This window comes from Pseudophryne corroboree, chromosome 5 (assembly GCF_028390025.1).
Source record: "Pseudophryne corroboree isolate aPseCor3 chromosome 5, aPseCor3.hap2, whole genome shotgun sequence".
Classification (NCBI taxonomy): domain Eukaryota; kingdom Metazoa; phylum Chordata; class Amphibia; order Anura; family Myobatrachidae; genus Pseudophryne; species Pseudophryne corroboree.
This window is the reverse complement of record NC_086448.1, coordinates 733279921-733293928: the sequence shown is the minus strand read 5'-3', so window position 1 is coordinate 733293928 and position 14008 is coordinate 733279921.

Genomic DNA, 14008 nt, shown 5'->3' with positions numbered 1-14008 from the left:
GACTCAGAAACAAACCCACAGGGAGCAATATTTGCATTATATCAGATTTAGGTCCTAATTCAGATCTGATCTCAGCAGCAAGATTGTTCACTAATGGGCAAAACCATGTGCACTGCAGGTGGGGCAGATATAAGATGTGCAGAGAGTTAGATTTAGGTGTGGTGTGTTTAAACTGAAATCTAAATTGCAGTGTACAAATAAAGCAGCCAGTATTTACCCTGCACAGAAACAAAATAACCTACCCAACTCTAACTCTCTCTGCACATGTTATATCTGCCGCACCTGCACTGAACATGGGGGGTGATTCAGACCTGATCGCACGCAGGCGTTTTTTGCAGTGCTGCGATCAGGTAGTTGCTGCCTACATGGGGAGGGGGTAGTTGATGTGACGGGGTGCGAACGCTTGTGTAGAGAGCTGCACAAACACAAGTTTGTGCAGTCTCTGCACAGCTCAGGACTTACTCACCATCTGCGGTGATCCGGCCAGCAGCTGACGTCAGGAATCCTCCCTCCAAATGGCTGGGCACGCCTGCATTTTTCAGGACACTCCCTAGAAACGATCAGTTGACCCCCACAAACGACCTCTTCCTGTGTACCTTCTTGCAATCGCCGGTGCGATCGCTTTCTTTGTTAAATCCATAGCTGTCCGCCGATCCCCATCGCCAGCGGCCGACGCGCCTGTGCATTGTGGAGCATGCGCAGTTCAGACCCGATCACACCACTGCAAAAAAAACTAGAGTGCGATCGGGTCTGAATGACCCCCATGGTTTTGGCCATTAGAGAACAATTTTGCTACTGAGATCAGGTCTGAATTAGGCCCCTAGGACATTATTTTTAAAGAGTATATGAGAATTGTTATTTATCAGGTATTTGATATGTATGAATGAACACTAGCATAAGAAAAAGATGAAAATAAAAACAAAGAGTAAAATAAAACTAAAGTGAAGTCATCAATTTATAAACGTTTAAGATTTTGCAGCCAAACTAAAGTTTATACATTTTGCTTATAAGCTTCACTGTAAAATGTCAGGTGAGTTGCCGACTGTGTTAGATCTGTTTATTTCTACCCCTTGCAAATCCTTTGCCAGCAATATATATTTAGACCTTCTTGAATAGTTGACAGTGTGATAGCTTTCAGTGGCCTCAGATGTGACATTTGGACACCCGATGAAGCCGTGCATTAAATTTTAATATAACCATTCCTTTGCAAAAGGACAAAATGCAACAGAAGTTGCTATTAAAACCAAAGTACATTCAGTGTTCCGTGCATGACAAATGACGGCACATTTGAAATGTGAATGCAGATCCCAGATGCTTTGATGTAACAACATAAAAAAAATTGAAAAACAGTTTTTCAGCAGTTCCAGATATTAATCTTTATATTGCTCCTGATAACTCACCACTGACCTGGCAATGGTTTTCAGGGAATGCTTGAAGATTTGGAGGCTAGAGGAAAGTTTTGTGGCCATTCCACAGAATGCAGTCCTAATGAATTCCCAAAACTGTGAATGGGAGCAGGCCTTGTGCAGAGTGGAGTGGTCATGTTGGGACATTTTTCTGAGATGGGATGGTATCGGGATCCCGGTGCTTGGGATGCTGACAGTCAGAATACCGACAGCGGCATCCCAACGCTCAGGATCCTGACACCTATTTGCTGAGTAATCTCCCACTAACCTCCCTAACTTTAACCCTTCTTCCCCACAGCCTGAACCTAAACCCGAAGCCAAACCCTAACCCTCCCCCGGTGGTGCCTAATACCCCCTCCCCGCAGCCTAACCCTCCCATTGGGTGCCTAACACTTTCTCCCTGCAGCCTACCCTTAATCCCTCCCTCCTACAGACTAACTCTAACCCTTTCCCCCGCAGCCCACACCTAAAACCCCCCTCTGAACGCCCGGATCCTGCCCAGATCCCTTTGAGATAAGTGAAGAGATGTATGTTGGTGTAGTTTTGTTGATGGCCTTGTATCTTGTAATACTCGTACAGTTGACATTAATGTATATCTGATGATGAAGTCAGTACAATGATTCCCACTCATAAATGTAGACTCATCTTTGCAAAAAATAAACTAAGTCTACACCGTCTTCTGTAAATCAAAGAAAACATTGCAGAGGTTATATTTGCCCCATAAATTGTGTTCTCAATTTGTAATAAAAAAACAATCCTACTGGTTCTATTTCCCAATTGTTCAGTTACAGAATGGCAGTTCTTTGATTGATTTTATGCTTTATATATCAATATAAACTCTGCAAATATGAGTTCATTAAATTAAATCATTTATCTTTAATACTGCAATGTATTTTTCCTTCAACTGTGATAATCATAATGCTTATGCAGATTTAATAAACATTGCTAAGAGTTAAGAAGTTAATTGCTATTTAAATAATTCATAAATTCCTCTCGGGTTCCTACATCCTTTAAAAAAAAAAAAAAAGATATTTACCACTAGAAAATGTTCCTACTTTTAATATCCAGCACAGAAAATGATGGTTTTTAGCCTAGGTTAGTTAAGACTGCTATTTATCTAAGTATAACAATCTGAGGGCTAAGAAGAATATTTGTTCATACTGTATTTTGAATTATTAAACATTCAACATCTAGTTAACTTCAATCTTACAATAATTATTATTGCAGTGTTCGAACATATCTATAACTACAGTGCATCCGGAAAGTATTCACAGCGCTTCACTTTTTCCACATTTTGTTAGGTTACAACCTTATTTCAAAATGGAATACATTCATATTTTCACTCAAAATTCTACACACAATACCCCATAATGACAATGTGAAGAAAGTTTTTTTGAGATTTTTGCAAATATATTAAAAATAAAAAAACTAGGAAATCACACGTACATAAGTATTCACAGCCTTTGCTCAATGCTTTGTTGATGCACCTTTGGAAGCAATTACAGCCTAAAGTCTTTTTGAATATGATGCCACAAGCTTGGTACACCTATCTTGGGCAGTTTTATCCATTCCTCTTTGCAGCACCTCTCAAGCTCCATCAGGTTTATGGGAAGCGTCGGTGCACAGCTATTTTCAGATCTCTCTAGAGATGTTCAATCCGATTCAAGTCTGGGCTCTGGCTGGGCTACTCAAGGTCATTCACAGAGTTGTCCTGATGACACTCCTTTGAAATCTTGGCTGTGTGCTTAGGATCGTTGTCCTCCTGAAAAATGTACCATCGCCCCAGTCTGAGGTGAAGGTCAAGAGTGCTTTGGTGCAGGTTTTCATCCAGGATGTCTCTGTACATTGCTGCATTCATCTTTCCCACTATCCTAACTAGTCTCCCAGTTCCTGGCGCTGAAAAACATCCCCAGAGCATGATGCTTCCACCACCATGCTTCACTGTAGGGATGGTATTGGCCTGGTGATGAGCGGTGCCTGGTTTCCTCCAAACATGACGCCTGGAATTCACGACACAGAATTCAATCTTTATCTCATCAGACCAGAGTATTTTGTTTCTCATGGTCTGAGAGTCCTTCAGGTGCATTTTGGCAAACTACAGGCTGGTTGCCATGTGCTTTTTACTAAGGCGTGGCTTCCATCTGGCCACTCTACCATACAGGCCTGATTGGTGGATTGCTGCAGAGATGGTTGTCCTTCTGGAAGGTTCTCATCTCTCCACAGAGGAACGCTGTAGCTCTGACAGAGTGACCATCGGGTTCTTGGTCACCTGCCTGACTAGGGCCCTTCTCCCCCAATGGCTCAGTTTAGATGGCCAGCAAGCTCTAGGAAGAGTACTGGTGGTTCTGAACTTCTTCCATGATGGAGGCCACTGGCCAAGCTGTCTGGACTTCTTGTCCAGCGCTGATAAATTCGTCACCAGACCCGGAAGTGACGTCCCTCCTCCCACTTCCCGAGCTCAGTCAGGCCACGTTTGTCGGCGCTGGACAGGAAGTCCAGACAGCGTGGCCAGCGGGGAACGCCGGAGGGGCAGCCCGGAATGGGGGGTAAGTTATCTGTTATTTAAGCACTGTTTGTACACGTTTGCAGTTATCCTGATGAAGGGGAGGTGGTCCCCAAAACGTTGATTGCACTAAATACACGTTCATGTTGATTTGAAAGCCTGTGAGTGCCGCCTAATTTTTTATTGTACATTGTGGGGTGATCCCCCTGGGTAAGGCACCACAGCCAGACGGTTCCATTGGTGAACAAGCCGAGTGCCGGAGGCAGAGTGTATGTATGTATGTGTGTATATGTGTGTATATGTGTGTGAATGTATACAATGCTCAAAAAAATAAAGGGAACACTAAAATAACACATCCTAGATCTGAATGAATGAAATATTCTTATTAAATACTTTGTTTTTTACATAGTTGAATGTGCTGACAACAAAATCACACAAAAATTATCAATGGAAATCAAATTTATTAACCCATGGAGGTCTGGATTTGGAGTCACACTCAAAATTAAAGTGGAAAAACACAATACAGGCTGATCCAACTTTGATGTTATGTCCTTACAACAAGTCAAAATGAGGTTCAGTAGTGTGTGTGGCCACCACGTGCCTGTATGACCTCCCTACAACGCCTGGGCATGCTCCTGATGAGGTGGCGGATGGTCTCCTGAGGGATCTCCTCCCAGACCTGGACTAAAGCATCCGCCAACTCCTGGACAGTCTGTGGTGCAACGTGGCGTTGGTGGATGGAGCGAGACATGATGTCCCAGATGTGCTCAATTGGATTCAGGTCTGAGAAACGGGCGGGCCAGTCCATAGCATCAATGCTTTCATCTTGCAGGAACTGCTGACACACTTCAGCCACATGAGGTCTAGCATTGTCTTGCATTAGGAGGAACCCAGGGCCAACCGCACCAGCATATGGTCTCACAAGGGGTCTGAGGATCTCATCTCTGTACCTAATGGCAGTCAGGCTACCTCTGGCGAGCACATGGAGGGCTGTGCGGCCCCCCAAAGAAATGCCACCCCACACCATTACTGACCCACTGCCAAACCGGTCATGGTGGAGGATGTTGCAGGCAGCAGAACATTCTCCTTGGCGTCTCCAGACTCTGTCACGTCTGTCACATGTGCTCAGTGAGAACCTGCTTTCATCTGTGAAGAGCACAGGGCGCCAGTGGCGAATTTGCCAATCTTGGTGTTCTCTGGCAAATGCCAAACATCCTGCACGGTGTTGGGCTGTAAGCACAACCCCCACCTGTGGACGCCCTCATACCACCCTCATGGAGTCTGTTTCTGATCGTTTGAGTAGACACATGCACATTTGTGGCTTGCTGGAGGTCATTTTGCAGGGCTCTGGCAGTGCTCCTCCTGTTCCTCCTTGCACAGAGGCGGAGGTAGCAGTCCTGCTGCTGGGTTGTTGCCCTCCTACGGTCTCCACCACGTCTCCTGATGTACTGGCCTGTTTCCTGGTAGCGCCTCCATTCTCTGGACACTACGCTGACAGACACAGCAAACCTTCTTGCCACAGCTCGCATTGATGTGCCATCCTGGATGAGCTGCACTACCTGATCCACTTGTGTGGGTTGTAGACATAAGTTCTATATGTGAAGTTGAAGTGTACCTATGATGGAAATTACAGACCTCTCTCATCTTTTTAAGTGGGTCAACTTGCACAATCGGTGGCTGTCCAAATACTTTTTTGGCCCACTGTATATATAGTAGTGAAAAAGCTGGCACTCTGATATAAGTCTGTGAATTGCCTGGGTGCCCTCCCAAAAACGCCTGGCAGCGAATTCAATGTAGTCTCTGTAGAAGGCGGCACCCCCGGGTCTTGCATACAGTCAGTACAAGCAGACGACAGGCACCATATGCAAGTTAAGTTGACGTTTCAGTTTTATTTTAAAAACTTCCGACATCTGGCGCTTGGGGAATTGCATTTTAGCAGTCTGCATTTCAAAATTGTGCTCTATGTACTGTACACGTGCCTGCAGTGATCTGTATATATTAAACATCATATTTTAACTTTAAAATAAATATCTGCTTATGCAATCTAATTTGGGTTATATATGTAGTTGCACAAAACTACAACTCTATATAAAACAAAGTGCAGGGATTTCGGAAAGTCTGGGTTGCATGTCTTAAAAATGAGCTCACATTGTAATTTTCTTCTCAATGAGTAAACGGTCATTGGAAGTACTGTACACGGTACACACTAAGAGGATGCTGCTATTTTTCATTCAAAATTCCGCACAGTCTCAAGAACTTGGCTCTGTGCTGAAAGTGGAGAGTGCTACTGTGCAGTGCAGATTCAATGTTGCTGCTCTGCCAGGAAAGCTTCATTTCCTGTACCAAGGTGGCCGCCGAGGCTACTACTGAGAATGGACAAAGCCATCTGTATAACAGGGCATGCGGCTGTACCTGCATTATCTTCAGTCAAACCACTCCACTGGTTAAGTAACTGGAATCCTACATTTACCCCTGAACCTAAAACATAATACAGCACTTGCCTCTCCCCCCTCCCCCCCCCCCCCCCGCTTACCACCCCCCCACCCCCATAAAAAGAATGTACTAAGATTAAAACGAATTGGGAAATATTGTATACATAAAACATAACCTTAAAAAAAGATCAAATGTATAATGCCACCTGAGAACCAAATAAAAGCAAAAGTGATGCTACATTATATTGGACCAACAAATTCCGAATGTGGCATGACCAATAACCTAGCAGCACGATGCACAGAATATAACTTAGTGAACTTGATTGCACAGTATGATTACAAGTGTGTGTGTGTGTGTGTGTGTGTGTGTGTGTGTGTGTGAGTGTGTGTGTGTGTATATATCTATATAGATATATATATATTTATATAAAATAAGAAATGTAGCAGGCGGCACTCACGGCTCCAGAAAGAAACCACAGGATACAACCTGAGCGTGTGATTTCTTTCTGGAGCCGTGAGTGCCGCCTGCTACATTTCTTATTGTATTTGAGGACTCCGCTTCAATGTAGGGCACCGACCATTACCTTGTACTTACTTTTACACAGTAAGGAGTGCCGCTGACCAGTTACTAGTATATATATATATATATATATATATATATAGAACAAGAAGATTAGAAGTCCGAGTGAGTGCCACTCTTCTTGTTCTATATATTGCCCTGCTGCACAGCATCGCATTGGAGGCACCGAGGCACCTTTACTGGTCAGAGACGGAGTGCCGGCAATCCAACTTCGTATATATATATACAGTATGTATGTGTGTGCTCATGAGCGGTACTCTGCAGACTTTCAATCACAAACAGGTCATCATCCCGTCTAAGCAGCAACGTTTCTGTGTTTATTCAAACCATCATCAGGCTTACATTGATGTATTGATGTAAGCCTGATGACGGTTTGAATAAACACCAAAACGTTGCTGCTTAGACGTGGTGATGACCTGTTTGTGATTGAAAGTCCGCAGAGTACCGCTCATGAGCACACACACATGTTCAGCAGTTTAAAAATTGCAAATGGTAATGATCGCCCCTTTTGCTTTTATGCAGTAAAGCAGTGGCTCCAAAACTTATTTTAATCACAGCACCTTAGAGTACAGTGTCAACGTTTATTTCACAGCACCCATAGGCCAACATTTTTTTTTATTAAGAAATTATGCAAAAATTATCAAATTAATAAAATTGCCCTTATATGACATCCTTCAGTTACGTGATGGTGCAGTGTCGGACTGGGACATGTAGGGCCCACCGGGGAAATGCAGTGGTAGGGGCCCATGTTAGGTGTGTGGCCAGTCTGCCGAGGGAATGTGGCCTGCCAGCTCATTGGCTTGACTAACCATTAGAGAGTGCAACGTCTGGTCCCCTTCATAAATATATACAGTAAATTCAGCTGCTGCATGCATGATAATGTACCAGATTGATAACAGCAATGCACTGTAGAAAATACACCATAGTCCAGTATAAGGTAACATATGTATAATATATAATTCAACTGCACAGTCTGGAACCTGATCCTTAGAGGAGGAGGTGGGCACCCTGGCAGTGGGGCCCACCGGTGGTTTTCCCTGTATCCCTGTGGACCAGTCCAAGCCTGTGATGGTGGGTTGCAATTCTTTTTGTCCTCAAATATTATGATTGACAGCCACCAGCTCTGGTTTTACCTATACATGGACCATAAATAATTTGATTTGGTCTTGGACCTCCAAGTGCACCCAGTTTGGGAACCACTGCCGAAGAGTGTGATCGGTCCCTATAGATTGCAAGCTTGCAAACAGAGCCTTCCTACCTCTATGACTGATTGTTATTACCCAGTTTTGTTTTATCATTGTGTCCAATTGTAAAGCGCAATGGAATTTGCTGCGCTATATAAGAAACAGTTAATAAATAAATAGTTCTGGAGCTGAATATACAGTGTACCAAACAAACAGAGGTGTGCAAATCGTTAAACTCAATTTTTTTTTTTTTTTATATTATGTTGAGAATACTTTTTTCTTTCATCAGGCACTCCACCAAGGCTTACCTACTTGGTGACAGGTCTGCCGACTTTCCCATAAACCCACTTTGCACGAACCAGAACAGAACCAGGAAAGTACAAATGGCCTAAATAAAACAATGAAAATATTGTTAACGGAGTAAGAAAAGTTGAAGTATCATTAAAACACTTAAACTGATTTATCTGATGTTTTATAAAAAACAAAAACCCACAAAAGAAGAAAAAAGTAATGTAATGAATTACACATTATGGGGCTAAACAAATCAGCTGATGTGAAAGTGAAAGGGGTATATTCAATTGAAGTCGGATCCATTCCGACATTCATTTGTCGGAATGGATCCGACCTGGGCTATTTAATGCTATTTCAATTCGATTTTTAAAAATGTCGAATTGAGATACGGGAGGGGAGACGGGGAGAGCCGGCAGGCAGACGGAGAGAGCAGCACTACAGCAGCGGCTATATAGCCGCTGCTGTAGCACTGCTCTCCCCTGTCTCCCCCTTCCCCCCCATCTCTGCCTGTCCCTGTCCCCGCATCACAGCCGCTGCTCACGGCAGCGTCCACCCGGTTCCAGCAAGCGAGGTCTCGCTTGTTGGAGCCGGGTGGACGCTGCTGTGAGCGGCGGCTGTGACACATCCTCCGGCGCTGCTCTCACCATCTCCGGCGCTGCTCTCCCCATCTCACTTCGACTTTTTTTAAAGTCGAATTGAGATGGTCGAAAAGGTCGTTTTCGACACAAGCACGCGGATCAGCAGCTATTCTGCCGATCCACGTGCTTTTCGACAAGCAGAATTCCTCCACTTGTTGAAAAATTTGGGGTTAGATTGAATAGGTCGGAACCCCTTCTGACCTAAAAAAGTCGAAAACTGTCGTATTTTCGACAGACAGCAGCTTTCGACTTCAGTTGAATATACCCCTATATGTTCAAGGCTGCCACCTTAAAAAAAAAAAATTCCTTATCAAATATTTTTAAATAGAGGACCTATGTTATGTAACACATGAAAAAAGCTTCAGTCTTACAGTCAAGATCGTGGCAGTTAGAAATGAAAACTTTGAAATGTAAAAATATTGAGTCTAATAAGTTGCACACCTCTAATAATAACTTACAATATTCAAATTAAAATTTATGGAACTTCTGTTACTGGAAGTAGTCACCCAAATGGAGCAGATGACTATTGTAATAATAATAATAATAATAATAATACTTTATTGTCACTAAAAACATTCGAAAATGAAGAAGTGAAATTGCAATACAGTACATTTATGCTTCAATAGACAAATTAGAATTCAAACCAACAATTATAGAAGGGAAAAAACAATTTCTCATACCACTAGTGTGGCAACCAAGACACCTATAACCCTTCCCAGAGGGCAAGAGAGAAAAGATTGAGTGACAAGGGTGGCTACAATCCCTAATGATCTTATTAGCCTTAGCTGCACTCCTCTTATTAAATATCTTCTCCATCTTAGACAGGGTTTGTCTAATAATCCTCTCAGCAGATTTAAGTACCCTACACAATGTGCTACGATCAGCACATTTCGTATTACCATACCACACCATACCAGACCTTAGGGGGAGATTCAATTAGCCGGAGGTAGACAAAACACACGAATCCAGGAACTTTTCCCAGATCCTATGTGTATTTGCCCGAAAATGGGAATTTTTTGTGCTGCAAAAAAGGGAAGTAATTAAATTAGCCCAAAAAAAGAAAAATCTTGGTAAAGTCTCGTGCGAAAAATTATCGGGTACAATTAAAAAATTGTCATGTACTATTGTCTGGTACAATTGAAAATGATCAGGTACAACTGTAGCGTACAGGTTAAAATTATCAGGTACAATTGAATTCCCCCCATAGTCCACATGGAATAGTCCACCCTTATTTCTCACCCCAAGGATTAATAAATAAGCAACAGCTTTAAGAGTGTTTTTATTGGTAACTCTCTAACTCTGATCTTTTTAAACTATTGTCTAGCCCAGAGCAATGACAAACCCTTTGCCCCAAGGAAAGAGTAGCGACTGAATATTTACAGTAAGTCACACTATAGCCCAATGGAAAGAAATGGCATGAAATTGTATAAAAAATGACAAATACTATCTTGTTAAATGACAATGTGTCGTCATTACCAATAAAATAGATTTTTGCAAAGGGCTATTTATGAAAATCATTGTACATATATACATCAAGTTAACAATATTCAAGATGAAGGGCCTCTGGCTTGAACATATATTGTATATTTCCCAGTAAGAAATCTATAAAATATTGAAGTCAATCAAATATTGAGTAGCATATTCTGAATATTCAGCGGTTCTGTCTCAGAATTTACGATCTATCACTCACCCAAGTGTCTTTTCTCTTGGTATGGATTTTCAGTTTATAGTCATCGTGATCATTTCAGTTGCGTAAATCATCTCATTTTTTTTTATTATTAAATATTATAATTAAATTTTTTACGTGATTGTTTGCATATTCAGTTTTGAAAATTGGTACTGGATGATAAAACATACCTCCCAACATGACCCTCTCCAGGAGGGACAGAAATTGCAATCACCTGTGCTGAAACACCTTTCTTACTCATTAACCTGTTCAACACAGGTGCCAGAAATCATACATTAAGCGGGAAGTCCAGAAGCAGAGAATTGTGTCCCTCCTGGAGAGGGTCGTGTTGGAAGGTATGGATAAAACAGTATAGCATGGAGGAGAATCATTACAATACTCCTTGTCTCTCATGAATATTTCAGATTTACCATTCTGTTAACAGTATTGTTCTAAAGAAAAAAATTGAGCTATACATATGTAATTAACTTTGGATGTGTTACCATAACGTTTGCAACACCTGTTGGCTTCAGTTTTGAGATCTGAGATTTTTAAATGTCCTGTCCCTGTTACTTTTATAACAGAACACTTCTGCCTTGGGGACATTGCAAATGGCATTAAAGGGAAAGGATGCCTTTTTGCAGATGACACAAAGGTATGCAACAGCGTAGACATACCAGAAGGGGTAAAACGAATGATTGATGATCTAGGTAGACTAGAGGAATGGTCAAGAGTGTGGTAATTACAGTTTAATGCCAAAAAATGCAAAATCATGCACTTGGGTCTCAAAAATCCAAAGGCTAAATACAGTATTAATGGCACTATACTGGAAACTACTGAGGAGGAAAGGGATCTAGGAGTCACTGTTTCAGGTGACTTAAAGGCAGGTAAACAATATAACAAAGCAATGAGGAAGGCTAGTCAGATGCTTGGTTGCATAGGGAGAGGAATCAGCAGCAGAAAGAAAGAAGTAATAATAATAACAACACTGTATAGGTCATTGGTACGGCCTCATCTAGAATACTGTATTCAATTCTGGAGGCCATATCTTCAAAAGGAAATTAATACATTAGAGAGAGTACAGAGAAGGGCAACTAAAATGGTGCAAGGCCTACATCATAATACATACCCAGAAAGGCTAAAAAAATCTCAATATGTATAGTTTGGAGCAGAGAAGGGAAAGGGGGGACATGATAGAAACTTTCAAATATATCAAGGGTTTTAACAAAGTCCAGGAGGGAAACATTCTCCAAATGAAGAAAAGCAATAGGACACGAGGACATGCACTGAGACTGGAGGGAGGTAGGTTCAGGGGAAATTTGAGGAAAAATTACTACACAGAAGGAGTAGTGGACAAGTGGAATAGCCTCAGCCATCAGAGGTGGTAGAGGCTAAGACAGTAGAGAAATGTAATTTAGAGCAATTTAAACATGCATGGGATAGACATAAGCAGTGCTTACAGTGGTCCTAGAGAGGTGGTAGAACTCATCCCCCTCCCCCGGTGCTCATGCCCAAAAAAAAGGGTGTGGTCTCAAAAAGAAAGTGGCGTGGTCAGGTCACACAATAGTAATAATGCCCACAGTAGTGGCACCCCTAATACACATAATGCCCACAGTAGTAGCACCCCATAATACACAATGCCCACAGCAGTAGCGCCCCTTTTACAATGAACACAGTAGTAGTGCTCCTTATGCAATGTCCACTTTACTGGTAGTGTCCACAGTGGTAGTGCCCCTTATATAGAGCCCATAGTAGTGGTTCTCCTTATGCAATGCCCCCAGTAGTAGTGCCCATTATGTCCCCAGGAGTGATGCCCCTTATGAAGTGCCCCCTTTACAATGCCCTCATTAGTAGTGCCCCCATTAGTAATGCCCTTAATGGTAATGCCCCTGTGTAGTATTGCCCCCAGTAGTAATGTCATCTGTAGTAATTCCCCCAGTCGTTTAGCCCCCTGTAGTTTAGCCCCAGTAGTTTACCCCCACTTTAGTTAAGCCTCCAAGTGGTAATGCCTTCAGCAGTTTAGCCCCTGTAGTTATGCCCCCAGTAGTTTAGCCCCCCAGTAGTAATGCCCCCAGTAGTTTAGACCCTGTAGTTTAGCCCCATGTAGTTTGCCCCCACTTTAGTTAAGCCTCCAAGTGGTAATGCCTTCAGCAGTTTAGCCCCTGTAGTTATGCCCCCAGTAGTTTAGCCCCCCAGTAGTAATGCCCCCAGTAGTTTAGACCCTGTAGTTTAGCCCCATGTAGTTTGCCCCAAGTAGCAATGCCCCCAGTAGTTTAGCCCCTGTAGTTATGCCACCAGTAGTTTAGCCCCCTTGTAGTTTGCCCCCTTGTAGTTTAGCCCCCAGTAGTAATGTCCCCCTGTACTCTGCCCCCTTGTAGTTTAGCCCCCCTGTTGCAATGCCCCCCTGTAGTTTAGCCCCCAAATAGTAATGCCCTCAGTAGTTTAGCCCCTGTAGCTGTCTCCAGTAGTAATGCCCCAAGTAGTAATGCCCCCAGTAGTAATGCACCCCTGTAGTTATGCCCCCAGTAGCAATGCACCCCTGTAGTTTACCCCCAGTAGTAATGCGCCCCTGTAGTTTACCCCCAGTAGTTAGCCCCCTTGTAGTTTTCCCCCAGTAGCTTGCCCCCTTATAGTTTGCCCCCAGTATCTTGCCCCCTTGTAGTTTGCCCCAGTAGCTTGCCCCCTTGTTGTTTGCCCCCCAGTAGCTTGCCCCCTTGTAGCTTGCCCCCTTATAGCTTGCCCCTTTGTAGTTTGCCCCCAGTAGATAGCCCCCAGTAGCTTGCCTCCAGCAGTTAGCCTCCTGTAGCTTGCCCCTAGTAGTTTGCCCCCAGTAGACGCACCGCTAATACACTCACACATGTTAAAAAAAACACCATATTTACCAAGCCCCGCTCCTGCACCCGACCGCAGCAGTCCTCCTGGTGTCTGCTCCTCAGCACTATGAGAGAGACATCATGATGTCTCTCCCATAGCGCACACTGACAGAGCCGGAAGCCGGAGCTCAGTAGTGAGCTCCTGCCGTCGGCTTCCGCTGTGGAGAGAGAGCCGGGCACCCACTGGTAACACAATCTCAGTGGGCGCCCAGCATCTCCCTGAGGCGCCGGGTACACATCGGGTTAGGGGAGCCGAAGAAGGCGGAACTGCGTTCCGTCTCCATGTGGAACTGACGGAACGCAGTACCATCCATTTCCGGCTTATTTTAACCCCTGGACATAAGTATATCCTTACAAAGAAATAAGGATCAAATAAGGTTTGAGATAAAAAATGTGGTAGAAAATATGGGCAGACTAGATGGGCCAAGTGGTTCT